The sequence below is a fragment of the Aquarana catesbeiana genome, linkage group LG03, assembly GCF_042186555.1.
Source record: "Aquarana catesbeiana isolate 2022-GZ linkage group LG03, ASM4218655v1, whole genome shotgun sequence".
Classification (NCBI taxonomy): Eukaryota; Metazoa; Chordata; class Amphibia; order Anura; family Ranidae; genus Aquarana; species Aquarana catesbeiana.
The window spans coordinates 535,341,690-535,360,083 of NC_133326.1; the positions used below are offsets into that span (position 1 = coordinate 535,341,690).

General features: G+C 44.4%; 1 long non-coding RNA gene across 1 annotated transcript in view; it reads left to right on the plus strand.

The window, feature by feature from the left end:
- The window catches only part of LOC141134627 (uncharacterized), a 156,654-nt gene that overhangs the window by 59,332 nt on the left and 78,928 nt on the right, over positions 1–18,394 (plus strand). Inside the window, exon 2 of the long non-coding RNA XR_012243245.1 lies at positions 9,724–9,990. This is a non-coding gene — a long non-coding RNA (uncharacterized lncRNA). The remainder of the gene's footprint in view (positions 1–9,723; positions 9,991–18,394) is intronic.

Genomic DNA, 18,394 nt, shown 5'->3' on the forward strand with positions numbered 1-18,394 from the left:
AGATGGCATCATACTGAACACAATATACAGGGATATGGGAAGTGGTAGAGACTTACCAACCATGAAACATTGTCCCTCTGTTAGTGGTCCTTCCATTCCATTTTACCTTTAAAAGCGGCATCAGATCAGAGCTTGAGCAAAATTGACTTTTTGTGCTGTATGGTTTTAAAGTGGAATATGTTTCCGTTGTGTCCCACTTTCAGCGAATCTAGGGCCCCGCTGCTTCCACATCTCTCCACACATTTGCTATCTGTTCATGAATCAACAAGAAACTTCTGATGAACCATAGTTCGAATATGTGGATTTTTCCTCCTGTCAAGGTCCAACTTTTACAACCATAGGTAGCTAGGAGAAACACAAAAGTGCAGACTAAACTGCATTTGGTTGTAAGGTTAATATTCTTGCTTTTGCATTCAAATATGGTGCTAATTCTGGACTACAATTGCCACCTCAATCAATCCTCAATATCAGGAAAATTTTATCCTGCACAGATTCAACCTCCTCATTGTCAGTTGCTATTTTGACCTATACACCAGCTTGGTCTTTTTGATGTTCAAGTTGTGACCAAACTTCTTGCTTCCTTTGATCAGATATTTCAAGCCTTCTTCATTTTCTGAGAGATTGGTTGTGTCATCATCAGTATAGCAAAGATTACTGACGTTCCTTCCTGTTTCTGACCTGTCAAACACTTTACAAGTCATATTAAATTAATTCCCAACATCACAATATATAGCGGTATTATTTTTCAGAAAAGCACCATCTTTTATCAAAAAAAAAATATTGAACAATCTACTACAGGTTGACTCCTCCTTAATCCCCTCTCCCCTGTTTATCAAACTTCAACACTGTAAGGACCTATTTACACTTGCGGCAAGAACTGCTGCCTCTTACTGCCTGTTTTCTCCCCCTGAATTCCACAATACTGTGCCGCAACCACGTGCATCGCATGCAGCTGCAGATGGTTGCCGCACAGCCCGATTCACATGAATGGGTTGTGTTTGGCAGGCAGTTATACCCAACAAATGCAGCTGGGGGTAAAATTCCTGCAGCGGCCACAAAACATGGCATCCCGCCTGCAGCATGTGCAAATAGACTGTGCACTTTGCAAAGTGCAGTTGCACTCTGCAAGAGCAGTTGCTCCAGAGCTTAGTAAATGAGCAGAAGCTCAGCTGACTTCCATCATTCAATCATGTGCAAGCAAAAATGCTGTTTTTTAAATTTTCCTTGCATGTGATTGGGTATTCTTTACAACGTGAAGGTTTACCTCATTTACTAAGCTCTGGAACAACTGCTCTTGCAGAGTGCAACTGCACTTTGCAAAGTGCACAGTCGATTTGTCTTTAGTAAATAAACCCCATAGTGCCTGCTTGTAGTGGATGAAATGGATGCCAAAGTATTAATACAGTATTCGGGAGGAGGGGGACTACAGTAGTTGGTTTGGTTGGAGTAAGTGTTGCAGTATTTTATGGAGGCTGTAGTATTTGGGTGAAGTGTTTGGAGTGGAGGCTGCAGTAATTAAAATGAGACTTGGTTACAGTAGATGCTGACATAATTGGGTGGAGGTTGCAGTACATGGTTTAAATGTAGATAACATTATTTCGGTATAGCAGAGGATGTAGCAGATGGGTGGAGGTATTTGGGAAGGCTGTTTGCCGCACCTTATAACAATAATAATCAGGAGATCTTATGATTTCTAACATTTCAGTTTCCCTTTGCAATGTCCCAACTAGAGATGGGCCGAACACCCCCCTGTTCTATTCGCACTGAAACTCCCGAACAGAGAAAAAGTTCTGACCTGAACAGCGAACCCTATTAAATCTATAGGACCCCGAACTTGAAAAATCATCATTTTGAAGGCTTAAATGCAAGTAATTGGCCATAAAAAGGGTATGGGGGTCTGGGTACTGCCCCGTTGAACATGTATCATGGCAAAAAAAAGTTTTTAAAAAAGATAGTTTATACGGGAGCAGTGATATTAATGATGTTTAAAGTGCAACAATAAAAATGAAAAATTCCTTTAAATATAGTGCCTGGGGGGTCCACTTAGTCTGCCTGCAAAGCGGCGCATCTGTACCATGGATAGAACCTACTGCAGCAAAACTGAAATTTCTAAAGAAAAAAAAATGGATGAAATGACATTCAACTTGCCGGAAATATAATACCATTGCTGGCAATAGAAAAATGTAAAAAAAAAGACGTGGGGGTCCCTCCCAAAATCCATAGTAGACCCTTATCCGAGCATGCAGCCTGGCATGTCAGGAAAGGGGTGGACAAGCGAGCAGACCCTCCTGAACCATACTAGGCCACATGCCCTCAACATGGAGGGTGGGAGGGGACAAGGGCCTAATCCTCCCGCAACCCTGGGCTGTGGTTGTGGGGGTCTGTGGGCAAGGGGCTTTTTGGAATCTGGAAGTCCCCTGATGTAAATTCATCGTCAATCACGACACCACCACCGGACCTGAAAAAGAAAAAAGAAAAACACTCCACTGTCAACTAAGGCAAACCGCTGAATACCTGGCCTGGTAAACCTCCCCTTACCTATATAAGAACTGTCAAAAGGTAAGCAAGGCATTCAGCAGTTTTCCTTAGTTGACAGCAGAACGTTTTTTTTTTTTCTTTTTCGGGCCCAGTGTTGTGGTGGCGTCGTGATTGACGATGGATCTACATAGGGGGACTTTGTTTTTTTCATTTTTTAATAAAGGAATTGTCAAAAACAGTCTTTGTGTTTTTATTACTTTTTGACACTTTTTTGGTGAATGGGTAGGGGTGCTATGTACCCCATACTCATTCAAATTGGGAGGCGGAATCTTGGGGGCCAGATTCCGATAAGCCCCCTGCCCGCAGACAACCACAACCAGTGCCCCCCCTGCCCCAAAAGCACCCACCCCCCCATGTTGAGGGCATGTGGCCTGTTATGGTTCGGGGGGGGCGCTTGCTCATCCCCCCTTTCCTGGCCTGCCAGACTGCATGCTCCTTTAAGGGTCTGGTATAAATTTTGGGGGACCCCACGCGGTTTATTTTAAAATATTGTATTTTATTCAGCTGTCAGCGGGGAAGTCTATTGATAGCTGATGACTCATTGGTTGTTAAAGATACCGCAGCCGGCTTCCCGGCCCACTCCTTAACAACCAGCTATTCACTGCGCCCCGACAGGGCAAAGCTTTGCCCAATTAGGGCTTAGAATGCACTGTGCACTGCATTGCAGGACGTTTGACGCCCTGCAAATTCGGGTGTTCGCCAAACAGACGATGTTCAGGCCGAACTTTTGCTCGGCCCGAACCGTTCGCCCAACTCTAGTCCCAACTAATAATATTAATCCTTTCACAAATAACATGTAAGACACATGTGGCCAGCTAATCTGTGTACAGTAATGACTTTGCTGTACTTCAGGCTGTTGTAGACAAGCTCTAGAGGGATACAAAGTGCTCCACCACTAACTGTCAGCTAGGAGTGTTCCTGTAATAATTTATTCTGTAATTTCATGTTGGCTTGACCTCTTTCCCAAGTTAATGTGGTATTAGAAGCAGAGGGGCAATACTTGTTTATTAATGAATCGCGTCAATTGTTCCTCGTTCTTACACGGATTTCCTCATAGTCTGCAGAGACCTGGTCTCAGTCTAATTACAGCCGATCAGACAATGATTAACAGTCATGAATTCGCCACTAACATAACCGCAGCATTTCCCAATACAGTTACGAAGAGCACAGAAGGGTGGAGACTCTGGTCATTTCAACAACTGATAAAAGAAAATCTTCCACCTGAAAACATATCAGTCATTTGTAACCTCTGTGATCATCAAAAATGTTAAGACTATTGTTGTTGTTATTATTATTATTAACTATTATTATTATTATTATTGTTATTATTCCTCCTCACTTTCTGCCTTAGATGAAATCTACCTATAGTGTTGGAGTCCATAGTGTATGGCCTGCTTTAATGTTCACTATGATGGAGACAAATTCCTCCATTCCTGCCTTACCAGTGGCCCCACTTTTGGGTTTAGGCCTCATGCACACTGGACATTTTTGGACGTTTTTACAGCTGCTGTTTTTGGCTTCAGACAATTTTTTCTACAGTCAATAAACTCTCCAGCATGTTATCCTATGTGTCCATGCACACATAGGCTGTTTTCAACTGTTTTTGGCTGGGAAAAAAACCCCAAAACTAGTGGGTTCTGAGAGGTGTTTTTCAGCTGTGAGCCACTGAAAAAAAAAAAAATAACGCTAACGCTGAAATTTTTCCATTGTTTTTTTTTTTTATTTTTTTTCCTTACAGCTTTCAGAGATTGTAAAAGACCCCCCAAACCATATATTCTCTGAAAGAACATGACCAGTAGAATAAAAAGAAGGTGCTGCTGATTCTTAGGGACCCATAATATTTGCCCATATACGTATCTAATCAATATTTTTGCTAAAAATACACTAAAATCATTATGAGCAGATACGAACAGCACATTTTACTAAATTCCTGCTAAATTCCTACTATATAGAAAAGCTGAATCTGTATTGAGTTGATAAATAACAAATATTTGTAAATTTTAAATTGTGCCTTTTTGAGAAATGGTGAAAATCGAATGTGCACAAAACTGTAAATAATCAAATTTCTCTAAACAGCTGGAGGTTTTCATTTTTGATTTACAGCTTTCAGAGATTGTAAAAGACCCCCCCCCCCCCCAACCATATATTTTCTGAAAGCACATGACCAGTAGAATAAAAAGGACGGCTGCAAAGTGGTTTCAATATCCTGACTGGGCGTCATATGACGTCCTCAGGATATTAAGCCACTGCGCGCCCCCGGACAATCATGCCGCCCAGGACCACCAGGATGCCCATCCACACTGGACCACCAGGTATGCCCCCATAGACCCCCAGGGAAATACTAATTTGTGCCCAGGCAGCTCCCAATCAATGCCCAGGAGGCTGCCAATCAGTGCCCACTCACAATGCCTACCTCTGCCAGTGCCACCAGGGATGCCTATCAGTGCCTCATATCAGTGCAGCGTATCAATGCCCATCAGTGCCACATATCAATGCCCATCAGTGCCACCTATCAGTGCCCATCAGTGCCCATCAGTGCCGCCTATCAGTGCCACCCATAAGAACCCATTTTTTTTAGCCTTTCAGTGCCTATGTGTCGTCTATCAGTGCCACCCATGAGTGCCCATCAGTGCCGCCTATCAATGCCCATCAGTGCTGCATATCAGTGCCACCCATCAGTGCCGCCTACCAGTGCTGCATATTAGTGCCCATCGTCAATGCCCGCTCATTGGTGCCACCTCATCGGTGCTGCCTTATCAGTGCCCATCAGTGAAAGAGAACACTTACTTATTTACAAAATTATATAACAGAAACAAAAGCAAAACTTTTATTTTTTTCTAAATTTTCGGTCTTTTTTTATTTGTTTAGCAAAAAATAAAAAATGCAGATGGGATCAAATACAACCAAAAGAAAGCTCTATTTGTGGGAACAAAATGCTAAAAGTTTAATTTGGGTACAGTGATAGATGACCGTGCAATTGTCATTCAAACTGCGACAGCACTGAAAGCTGAAAATTGGTCTGGGCAGGAAGGTGTATAAATGCCCTGTATTGAAGTGGTTAAATTGCACTTTTTTGCAAAATGGTGAAAATCACAATTTAGATCACAGCAAAGGCATGTGAAGCAGCAGGTGACACAGCACACTGAAGCGGAAGTGGGGGGGGGGGGGGTGACATTTCAGGTACATAGCTCTGATCAGTGGCTTATCAACTTATCAGCATCTGCAGAACAATTTTGCTGAAGTGACCATGAGCTTACAACAGAGGAGGACAATAGGTCCGAAGTACGGACCTGGCCAGCTGGAAGCGGTGCTGTAGGTTCGTACGTCATTCATCCTGCTTTGGTTTCATGATAAATTGTGGGGCCTTCTTATCAGGCTTTTGCATTTGAATATGATTTGTGTAAGATCTTAACCCCTTTGCGCATAAGGATAAAACAAATGTTAATGCCTAAGCACAATTTTTCAACTTTGACATGTGTTAGTAAAACTGTACATATAATCACAACTACACCCAGGTGAATTATACCGCATTTTTTTTCCAGAATAAATTTGGCTTTCATTTGGTGGTAAATGGTAAAGGTAATCTGATTTTTTCTTTTTTATTATTATTATTATAAAAAAAAACTGCCCCAAAGTAGTAAAAAAAAATCTTTATTTTAATTGTAACTGTATATTCCTTGTTATTACCATAACCTACCACCAAAGTACAACCCAAAATAAATTATCCTGCTCTCTTGCTTGCAGTGATACCACATACACTCACCGGCCACTTTATTAGGTACACCTTGCTAGTACCATGTTGGACCCCCCATCACGCAGTTTCTACAGATTTGTCGGCTGCACATCCATGATGAGAATCTCCCGTTCCACCACATCCCAAAGGTGCTCTATTGGATTGAGATCTGGTGACTGTGGAGGCCATTGGAGTACAGTGAGCTCATTGTCATGTTCAAGAAACCAGTTTGAGATGATTTGAGCTTTGTGACATGGTGCATTATCCTGCTAAATCGGCATCAGAAGATGGGCACACTGTAGTCATAAAGGGATGGACATGGTCAGCAACAATACTCAGGTAGGCCGTGGTGTTATAACGATTCTCAATTGGTAGTAAGGGGCCCAAAGTGTGCCAAGAAAATATCCCCCACACCATTACACCACCACCACCAGCCTGAACCGTTGATACAAGGCAGGATGGATCCATGCTTTCATGCTGTTTATGCCAAATTCTGACCCTACCATCTGAATGTCACAGCTGAAATCGAGACTCATCAGACCAGGCAACATTTTACCAATCTTCACTTGTCCAATTTTGGTGATCCTGTGCTAATTATAGCCTCAGTTTCCTAATTTAAAGCCGTGTACACACGGGCGGACTTGACCAGACTGGTCCGACGGAACGAATCCGTCAGACAATCCAATCTGTGTGGGCTTCATCAGACCTGCAGCGGACTTTTACGGTCGAAAATCAGACGGACTTTAGATTTGGAACATGTTTCAAATCTTTCCGCCAGAACTCCGCCGGACCCAGTTCTTATTGAGAAATCCGCTTGTCTGTATGCCAGTCCGACGGACGAAAACCGACACTAGGGCAGCTATTGGCTACTGGCTATGAACTTCCTTGTTTTAGTTTGGTCGTACGTCATCACGTACGAATCCGTCGGACTTTGGTGTGATCGTGTGTAGCATAGTCCGTTCGTTCGAAAGTCCTTCGGAAGTCCGTCAGAAAGTCCGTCAGAAAGACCGTCGGACCTTTGATGCCGAAAAGTCCGCCCGTGTGTACACGGCGTTAGCTGACAGGACTGGCACCCAGTGTGGTCTTCTGCTGCTGAAGCCCATCTGCTTCAAGATTCCAGGTGTTGTGCAGTTTATTTATCACTTACAAATACTAGTCACTTTTTAAGCAAAGTGCCACATCAGAACCATTTACCCTTATGCCGCGTACACACGAGCGGACTTTCTATCCTACTTGGTCCGGCACACTTTCCGACGGACTTTGTCCGCCAGGTGCGCCGGACTTTAAAACAGACGGACTTGCCCACACACGCCGGGACTTTCCGGCGGGCTAAGTCCGCCCGTCTTTCCGACGGACTTTCGCCGGAGTTCCGGCGGACTTTCAGAATGAACGGACTTGCCCACACACGGACAAGTCCGTTCATTTTGAACGTGACTCAGGTGCGACGGGACTAGAGAAGGATGTCAATCTTGCCGCTTTTATCGGCGAGATTGACACCTTGCTAGCCCCGTCGCGGGGCATACCAGGCCCTTAGGTCTGGTATGGATTATAAAGGGGAACCCCGCTACGCCGAAAAAACGGCGTGGGGTCCCCCTAAAATCCATACCAGACCCCGATCCGAGCACGCAGCCTGGCCGGTCAGGAAAGGGGGTGGGGACGAGCGAGCGCCCCCCCCCCCCCTCCTGAACCGTACCAGGCCGCATGCCCTCAACATGGGGGGTGGGTGCTTTGGGGGAGGGGGGCGCCCTGCGCCCCCCCCCCCCAAAGCACCTTGTCCCCATGTTGATGAGGACAAGGGCCTCTTCCCGACAACCCTGGCCGTTGGTTGTCGGGGTCTGCGGGCGGGGGCTTATCGGAATCTGGGAGCCCCCTTTAATAAGGGGGCCCCCAGATCCCGGCCCCCCACCCTATGTAAATGAGTATGGGGTACATGGTACCCCTACCCATTTACCTAGGAAAAAAGTGTAAGTAATAAAACACACTACACAGGTTTTTAAAATATTTTATTAAACAGCTCCGGGGGGGGGATCTTCCTCCGGCTTCGGGGGTCTTCTTCCGGCTTCGGGGGTCCCTCCGCTTCATCTTCTCCCGGCGTCCGGTTGGTTCTTCTCCGCTCTCCGGCCTCTTCTCCCGGTGTCGCAGGTGTCGACCACGCCCCCTAAAACGTCACAGTCCCAGCATGCCCAGGGACTGTGACATCATATGGGGGCGGGGTCTCCGCCTATATAAGTCACAACGCAGCCCTCAGAGACCAGTCCAGCCGGAGAGAGCGTCGTGTCAACATCTGGGGGAAGAGAAGAGAAGAGAAGCCAAGAAGCCCAGAAGTCCGGACCTCCGCTCGCAATAGAGCTACATGAAGAGAGCGGAGGGGCCGGCCGAAGACCTGCGACACCGGGAGAAGAGGCCGGAGAGCGGAGAAGAACCAACCGGACGCCGGGAGAAGATGAAGCGGAGGGACCCCCGAAGCCGGAAGAAGACCCCCGAAGCCGGAGGAAGATCCCCCCCCCGGAGCTGTTTAATAAAATATTTTAAAAACCTGTGTAGTGTGTTTTATTACTTACACTTTTTTCCTAGGTAAATGGGTAGGGGTACCATGTACCCCATACTCATTTACATAGGGTGGGGGGCCGGGATCTGGGGGCCCCCTTATTAAAGGGGGCTCCCAGATTCCGATAAGCCCCCGCCCGCAGACCCCGACAACCAACGGCCAGGGTTGTCGGGAAGAGGCCCTTGTCCTCATCAACATGGGGACAAGGTGCTTTGGGGGGGGGGGCGCAGGGCGCCCCCCTCCCCCAAAGCACCCACCCCCCATGTTGAGGGCATGCGGCCTGGTACGGTTCAGGAGGGGGGGGGGGCGCTCGCTCGTCCCCACCCCCTTTCCTGACCGGCCAGGCTGCGTGCTCGGATCGGGGTCTGGTATGGATTTTAGGGGGACCCCACGCCGTTTTTTCGGCGTAGCGGGGTTCCCCTTTATAATCCATACCAGACCTAAGGGCCTGGTATGCCCCGCGCTCGCCGCAATAGGAAGATTTGTTTTTCCTATTGCAGCGAGCGCGAGATGCAATACCATCCCCTCGTGTCGTATTTGGTCTGTCGGACCAGCCTACACACGAGCGGGCTTTCCGTCGGACCAGCACACACACGAGCGGACTTTCCGCCCGAAACTGAGTCCGACGGAAAGATTTCAAACATGTTTAAAATCTAGGTCCGGCGGGCTTTTGGGAAGAAGTCCGCCGGAAAAGTCCGCCGCCGCCCACACACGGGCGGATTGTCCGGCACACTCTGGTCCGCCGGACCAAGTATGCCGGAAAGTCCGACCGTGTGTACGCGGCATTATCTGAGTTACTGTTGCCTTTCTGTTATTTCAAACCATTCTGCCCATTCTCCTCTGACATCAACAAGACATTTTCATCCACACGACTGCCACTCACTGGATATTTTCTATTTTTCAGGTCATTCTCTGTAAAGCCTAGAGATGGTTGTGCGTGAAAATCCCAGTAGATCAACAGTTTTTTAAATACTCAGACCAGCCTGTCTGGCAACAACAACCATGCCACGTTCAACGTCACTCTTCGCCATTCTGATTCTCGGTTTGAACTTCAACAAGTCATCTTCACCATATCTAGATGCCTAAATGCATTGAGTTGCTGTCATGTGATTTGCTGATTAGCAATTTGTGTTACTAAACAATTGAACAAGTGTACCTAATAAAGTGGCCGGTGAGTATATGTGGATGTTTTTTTAACTTTTGTCTGTAACCGTAGTACAGCCCAGAACCAATAGTGTGCATTTTGCCTTTTCATCCTTCCTAAAACACACTAAAGTGGAGGGCCACCCTAAACAAAAAAATTGCACCAAAAATCTGCAAAAAAATTTTTAAAAAACGTGAAAAAAAAAATGTACTTACCTGAAACCCTTGTTGCTAGGCAGTCTTCCTAATCTGCCTCTTCCTATTCCGCGGCGTGTCCTGCTCCTCGGTGAGTGGCCCCGTTGCCTTCTGGGAACTGTGCGTGTTCCCAGAAAACCACGGGGCCATTCACAGAGCGCCGCGCCGCTCGCACGTGCGCAGTAGGAAACTGAAAGTGAAGCCGCAAGGCTCCACTGCCTGTTTCCCTTAGTTAGGATGGCGGTGCCAGGACCCGAGAGCTGAGGGATGGGACGGCCTTGGGCGGCCGACATCGTGGGCACCCAGGACAGGTAAGTCTACTTATTTAAGTCAGCAGCTACAGTGTTTGTAGCTGCTGACTTTAAAAAAAAAATTTCGTGGCCGGAACCCCGCTTAATTTAAAAAAGTGTCCCGTCCAAAATATACTGACCATGACCTTTGACCAGGACATTTGACCCTTACTTGAGATAATCCCTAACCCTAGCACTGGGCTAGATCAAATCTTGATCTAGTTATTTTTTATTTATTTTTATTTATTTTTTTTTATTATTATTACTTTTTTTTTTTTTTTTTTTTTTTACACACACTTGTTTTTTTTTCTCTTTGCAAGGAGAGAGAAAGATGCAGTGTATCTTTCCTCTCTATTCACAAAGAGAGAAACACAGGAGTGGGCTTCACAGTGACTGATCACTGTGGTAGCCAATCAGAGGCTATCACAGTGATCAGGTGAATCGCAATCGGGAGTTCCAGGTCTGATCGTTAGTGAGACCCCGGCCTCTGTGCAGGGAGTGCACTGTGCAGATATGTGGCCCCACGGAAACAAAAGCTTGGTCCAGTGAGGCCTCATATCTGCGTATGTCAAGGGGTTAAGCTATGGCTGCTATAAGGTCTAATAAGTATGATGTCTTTCAGTTCTCACTGAACTGTTGGCTCACCAGGTGGAGGAGAGGGGATGCCCTAGTCTGGATAGTGAAAGGTGAAGAATGTTACTGTTACAAAGAGATTGGCTCCTTCTGCTGCTTTTCCTTCCCTCTACATGAGCTCTGCTGTTTAGACTGTACAGTACATTATAAGAGGCTGATACCAAGTAAAATTCAGTGAACTCAATGTTGGTGAGGAGAGGAGGAGCTGCTTGATCCTCTGCAGAGACCTGGGAGGGTAAAATCCATAAGCCTTTGGAGACTTTGTAGCTGAAAGGCACAAAGCCATAAAGTTCTGGTGAGTGTTATCACATACAGAGTGGTGAAGGAAGCACGATAAGCTCACAGATTGCACAGAAGCACTTTGTTGCATAGAACTTTTTGCACTGGAGTACTTTTGAATAAAGAATGCCATAAAAAGAATGTTCGCTGCAGTACTTTAATGGAACTTGATTAAATTGAATACATGTGGATTGCTTTCTATAGATGTGGACATGGCAAGCTTATAGAATGAATTGTAGTAGTTTATTTGGACTGGAGCACTTTAATGTATTTTTTGGAAGTACTTTACATGATGTGTTGAACTTTCCCAATATACTTGGATCACTTCATGTGACGAGCAATTAGACGAGCAAAGCACTTTTTCAGTTTTTCACTAATGCATTTAAGCATTTTCTGGCACAACAAAAGTAAAGGTTGGGACAGCGCTATGATTAGAGCTAAGATTAGGACCACATTTGTAGGTTGCTATTGAACAGCTGCAGTCCAAATAATATCTTAATAACCACTTAAAGTGACAGCACTGTGGTATTAGTATATATTGTAACACTTGGTGAGTAGGGGACCATAAGAGGGAGCACATTTGATGATTTAAAGTCTGAAGAGTGAAAGAACTCTTATTTATTTCATTAAAGTGGTTGTTAACCCTCTTCCATAACTTTATATAAGCCCCTCTGTGTTCTAATAACAAGTGCTCCTGTCTGTGTGTTTTATTTTAAAAAAAAAAGCCTCCTTTACCTTGTTTAACAGCGGGTTCCCTGCGATCACGTTACCGGCCGTGTCTTCTCTCCTCCCGGCTGACAGATGCAGTGGACAAGCCGTGATTACCCCGCTGACATCAGCCAAGACACGAGAAAGAAAGGAGAGAGAGAGCCGGCCGTCACGTTATCGCAGGGAACTGCTGTGATATATGGTAAAGGAGGCATTTTTTTAATAAAGCACACAGACAGGAGCACTTGTTATTAGAACACAGAGGAGCTTATATAACATTATAAAACTTATGAGAGCAGCAGGAGCCTGGCAGGCACTGACAGAGGGGTCTGGCACTGACAGAGGAGCACATAGGAGGACAGGAGGGCCGTGGATGATGGAGGCACATAAACGGACCACAGTGTTAGGGCTCAGCAGCCTTGATATACCGTGGTCAGTTTACAGATACAGACAATTGTATTCAACTATTTGCAACATGAACAGCTTTCACACTCACTCACTCACTCTCACTCACTGTGGGTCTTCACTCAACGAGCTCCCAGCCTTTCACTCGACTTCAAATCCACTAGCCACTGGATCCCCTGAGCGCTTCCACTTTAGCACTCAGTATCTTCCTCAAGTGTCACCCCCGCTTCCCTGCTGGGTCCCTGGCTTGGCACTCACTGATGCTCCACAAGCGTCACCTCTGCTGTCCAGTTGGGTTCCTGACTTGGCACTTGCTGAAGTTTTCCCACTTCTTCACCATCCCCGGCTGGTGAGAAGTCTGCTCTGGTACTGGCCTCAGCTTACTCACAATAGTCTCCAGTAGCAAGGTGGATGGTCCCTTAGTGGCAACAGCTTCCCCTCTACCTCTACCCATGACTGGTTCCCTGGCCGGTGGAACCAATACTTCTGATTGGACTACAAGCCCGCAGTCCCAACGCTACGCTGCCTCTCCTGCTTCTGGATAGGCCTTCAGACAGCCTAGCAGCCAGATGTCCCTGATATAGGCCTTAGGTTTCTGGCCTAACAGCCCGGGGCAGTACAACACACGTCCACCCAGTCAGCATTCCAGGTGGCACAGAACCCCAATCACCTGACTCCACCCAAATAAATAGGCTCTCCCAGCAGGCCAAGGGACCTAAGAAAATCCCTGCCCATTGGCTGAGACACCCCATTCATTCCTAATCTGTCCTTGCTATGCCCTTGTCTTATCTAATGTCACCAGCCACAATGCCACCTGGTGACAGAAGAGAAAATTGCAGCAATGCCAGAATTCAAGAGAAGTCAATTCATCTCCTAACAATTGGCCAAGGAAACTATCGCCTGGCAACTAAATTTAATAGCAGCCCTGCCTAAACATCAGGGTACTAAATGTGTATGGGAAGGATTTGGGTAGTGAGCAGTGCTGTTTATATATTCATTTCATTCTTGTGCAGGAGTAACTCTTATGATCTGTACACACGGTCGGATTTTCCGACGGAAAATGTGTGATAGGACCTTGTTGTCGGAAATTCCGACCGTGTGTGGGCTCCATCACACATTTTCCGACACACAAAGATTGAGAGCTTGCTATAAAATTTTCCGACAACAAAATCCGTTTTCGGAAATTCCGATCGTGTGTACACAAATCCGACGCACAAAGTGCCACGCCTGCTCAGAATAAATTAAGAGACGAAAGCTATTGGCTACTGCCCCGTGTATAGTCCCGACGTACGTGTGTTACGTCACCGCGTTCAGAACGATCGGATTTTCTGACAACTTTGTGCGACCGTGTTTATGCAAGACATGTTTGAGCCAACATCCGTCTGAAAAAATCCATGGATTTTGTTGTCGGGATGTCCGATCAATGTCCGACCGTATGTACGGGGCATAAGTTGTATTATGTAATTGGTTGTATTATGTCATGTAGGGACTTTCCCTGATTTGGAACAAAAGTCCCTCTGTCCCTCTTTCCTCCTCATTTGTCCCGCATTTTAGTCTAATCTACAGTATATAGTTGTATATAAAATGCACTTTTTACCTTTCAAAAATGTGTTTCCCAGTGCTAAACCATTCAACCAATTTCTAACTTGCTAGATTTGTAACTTTTAAAAGCCAGTATAAAGGAATAGTAGTGGTAAAAAAAAGCACTTGTGGGTTTAATTAATAATTGTTTTGTATAATTTACCTTTAAGGGGACATGGCTGGTCCTATGCCTACATATGTTTGCTAATAGGTGTCCCTCGTTCCCATCTCAAAAAAAGTTGGGATGTATGTATTAAGGGTCAGGGTTGGAATGGACCATGGGGATGGCATTGAGAGGAGAGGGTATGATTTCTCCTAGAGGTTTTTTCTTTTGTCTCTTCTATGGGTATGGCATTGTGAGGCTTTGAATATACTATCTGTACATGCAGTATGTAGAAAATGTGGGGTTGATTTACTAAAATTGGAGAGTGCAAAATCTGGTGCAGCTTTGTATAGCAACCAATTAGCTTCCAGGTTTTTTTTTTTTGTCAACGCTTAATTGGGCAAACTTAAACCTGATACCATGCACAGCTGCACCAGATCTTTGTCAGGGCTGTGCTCAGCCCTTCCTTCTCTGAGCTGCTGTCGGCTGTTGTTCATATCCTGCTCATCTGTCCTGCCTACTTAAGCCGTCCAGTCCAGAGGGTCTCTGCCTTCGCCTTGGTCAACATCACAAGAAACATTGCCTGCATTCCTGTTTAAAGACATGCTTTGCTGACATCCCTTCTGGCTCCAGATCCTGCTTGCTGTTCCACTACTTTGATCCTTGACTTCTGGCTTGGCTGACTATCCATTCCAGTTACTGAACTCTGGCTATGTTTTGATTACGTTTGTTCTTTTTACTTTTATTATTAAACAAGTGTGATTTAACTGTACTTTTGTCTCAGTCTGATTTGATGGTTTCTGACAATTTTGCGCTCTCCAGGTTTAGTAAATCAACCTCTATGGGTCTACAAGAGCTTTGGAGTGATTGCAGTACCGAGAAGGTGGTCCCTGGATAGCCCTTTATTCTGGTAGGCCCTAACAGAACAATGACAATGTGGGACAGCTAGGGTATAGCCTACAACCCGCTGTCTTCCCTCTCTCACCCCTGCTCTCTTTCTCTCTCCCCTTTCCTTCCTTCCTTTCCGATCTCAGTTTATCATTTCTTCTTTTCCTTTTTTCTTCTTTCCTTCTCTCCCTTCATTATTTCTTCCTTCCTTATTTTCTTCTATCATCTCTTTCTTCCTTCTTTCTCTCTCTGGAAGTTGAATGATTTTCCTCTCATCCTTGTCACATGACATAATCCAGCATCTCTCTTGATCTTATTGATTACTTGTCAATAGCACTTCAATGATAGCAAATTCTAAGCTTGGTTTATCCTGCGCTCAGGGAATTTTAGGCTCCCAGATTATGTCTGGAATTATTTTATATAATAGATGATTGGCTTTTTATGTACACATGTACAGATATTACAATGTACATGTGTCTGGAATATCTTTATTGTTAGTATAATTGTATATTGACCTAGTGAGCGAAAGATTTATAAATGCTGTAAATATTGTTCTCTATTTTTTGTGTATAAATACCTTGTTTGGTTTATTTATAACATTTTTGTGATTTTATTTAAACCCATGTTTATCATTGTCATCCTTGCAGTGAAATGTTTTATTGGAAAATCATTTCTGCGTCCTCATCAGTAGATCTGGGGAAAATCATACTTGTTTTATGTATCATATTATATTGTCTCTGATTTGATCTATGTTAATGCTCCACCCTTTTCAGAGTCCGCACTTAGCAGACTCCGCCTTGTAGAGCAACCTCTATAATATACAGTATGTATTGCCTCTTCTGTTGTATCAGTGAATAATGTCCATGTAAAATAGATTTAAATAAACAATTCTGCATTTATCGAAATGTGTTTTTTAAAATGTGCACAAATGTTTTCCAAGTGTCCCTCCGATGTTCTGAATAACGGCAACGGCATCCAGCCGGGTATAAATTTCTGAGCTGTCCTTGTCGCGGGTCCCATAAACGTCATCTGCGGCAAGAGACGGGATTTATGGTGACACTGAATCTTTATGACCCTATAAAAGGCGCTCGTCATAATGACACGGAGAGCTGAATTTTCACAAAAATATAGTAATTGTGTGCAGGAAAAGTGTCACATAACATTTTCGGGAGAAATAATGGCCAGTGACATCTCAGGGGCCCCTAAAACAAGTGAGAAAGTGCTGAGTCACATCTTATGAACTGATTGAGCAATTTCCCATGAAGGGAAAGAGAGAGCGACAAAATAATTCCCCCAAATTACCATCGTGCTGAGCGTGGGATCAAGAACTCAGGGATTTATATTTCTTTTTATCTTGTGTGGAACCTTGAATGTTAGACTGCCAAACAGTGCGTTTCCTGTAATGACGGTTGACGAGAGGATGGAGAATTCCATAAAGATGAATCTGAGGCCAAAAGCTGCTGAGAGAAACTTTTAGATCAGGTTGGGGAAGGAGCTGCAAGCTATAATGGTCTTGTCATCCTCTCAGGAACTGGACAACAACTTTCTTCAGGCCATTCTCTTCATTATAGGGACATCTGTTATGTACTCAGAAATATTTTATTGCAAACAGACAGTTGTAATAAAACCGTATTCATCCCAAAGTGCAACTGTGGAGGGGTGAGGCTGTCCCTGAGCCCCTGAGTTTAGATTGCCAGACATGGCTACTCCGCCCCTAGATTACACTCTGTACAAGATATTGCATAAATTCCTTCTCCTATCTGCCTCAACAAGCTTCCTACAAGTCATGGGCAATCGCATGACACTTCTGAGGCTGCTATACTATATGTGAGGGCCCTAGATCCCATCAAAACCGCCTGTATGCTCTTAAAGCCACGTACACACAATCGGATTTTCTGACAGGAAATGTGTGATGACAGGCTGTTGGTGGGAAATCCAACCGCTTATACGCTCCATTGGACAATTGTTGTCGGATTTTCCACAGACAAATGTCTTGGATGGCAGGTTTTAAAATTTTCCGCGGACAAATGTCTGTTGTCAGATTTTCCCAGCGTGTGTACACAAGTCCGTTGGACAAAAGTCCAAAGTACAAACACGCATGCTTGGCAGCAAGGACGAACCAGAAGCGCTCGGTCTTGAAAACTAGCGTTCGTATTGGAGAATTAATATTCGTGACGTGGCAAATTATGAAATCTCGAAATGCAGTGCACATTTTCTTCTTCTTTAATAGGATAATAATAAAGCTGCTTTACTGGTGATACTGATGGAGTTATTGCAAACAAATTTTCAAAGGCTTTTTTTTTCTAGTGATATCAAGAATAATATTAATATGCTTTTTTTTTGGGCAAGATACCACCATTATCCTGTAGTTTTTAAGATCAAAGATACTACTATGTTGATGTCCCTTGTCAATTTTACATTGTATTTTTTTTAAATGTAACTGCCTACTCCCAAACTGTCATTTGAAATAAAACACATAGCCAAGTATTATTCTCCTATTTTTTTTATTGTGCATTAAAAAAAAAAAGAAAACAAATAAAATTAGACATGCAATCTGACAATAGAACTTAACCAAAAAGTGCATTCTATGCATCCAAAAATATAGAAAATATAACAAATCAAATCATTATTATTCAACCAAAAAATAAAATAAAAGCCTCATGCATGTGTCCTGCTTCTTAATATAGGAGGTCAACAATGCCAAGAGTTGGTGAAAGCAGGGGTCCGTAATCCAGAGATAATTCAGAAAATCATCTGGATTATTCTTCTGGAGCTCCCGCAGCAAAGGCATATGACATAATTGGTCACGATTAATAAAGCAACCAATTTTTGGTCTAAGAACTCCTCCTCCTCCTCCTGTTCCTGGACTGGACTTGGGTCAAAGAAATTACTCCAAGGCTAATAATAAATAACACGTTATCTCCTCCGATTCCGCAACACGTGTGGTTGATGAACGGCCATTCAGAAATGAACTGAAAAGCACGAAATGAAAAGCGCAAACTGAAAAGTGCTAAACGAAAAGCGCGAAATGAAAAGCATGAATCAACACTCACCAAACTTCTAACACGAAATTTGCAGAAGGAGCCCAAAGACTGGCGCAAAAGAGCTGAAAAACCTCGTAGTACGTCACTACGTTCAAGTTTGTTGGCTGAAAATTCCTTGCCGTTTGTATGCAAGACAAAATCCAGACACACGCCTTCAGACAAAAGTCAGAGGTTTTGTCTGCGGAAAATCTGATTGTGTGTACGAGGCTTAAGGGCCATATCAGAATCAGAGTAATCCTGGATGTGGATGTATAATAAATATGTAAAACGCTGCGAAAATTGACATGTAAGTACCTGTAATAAATA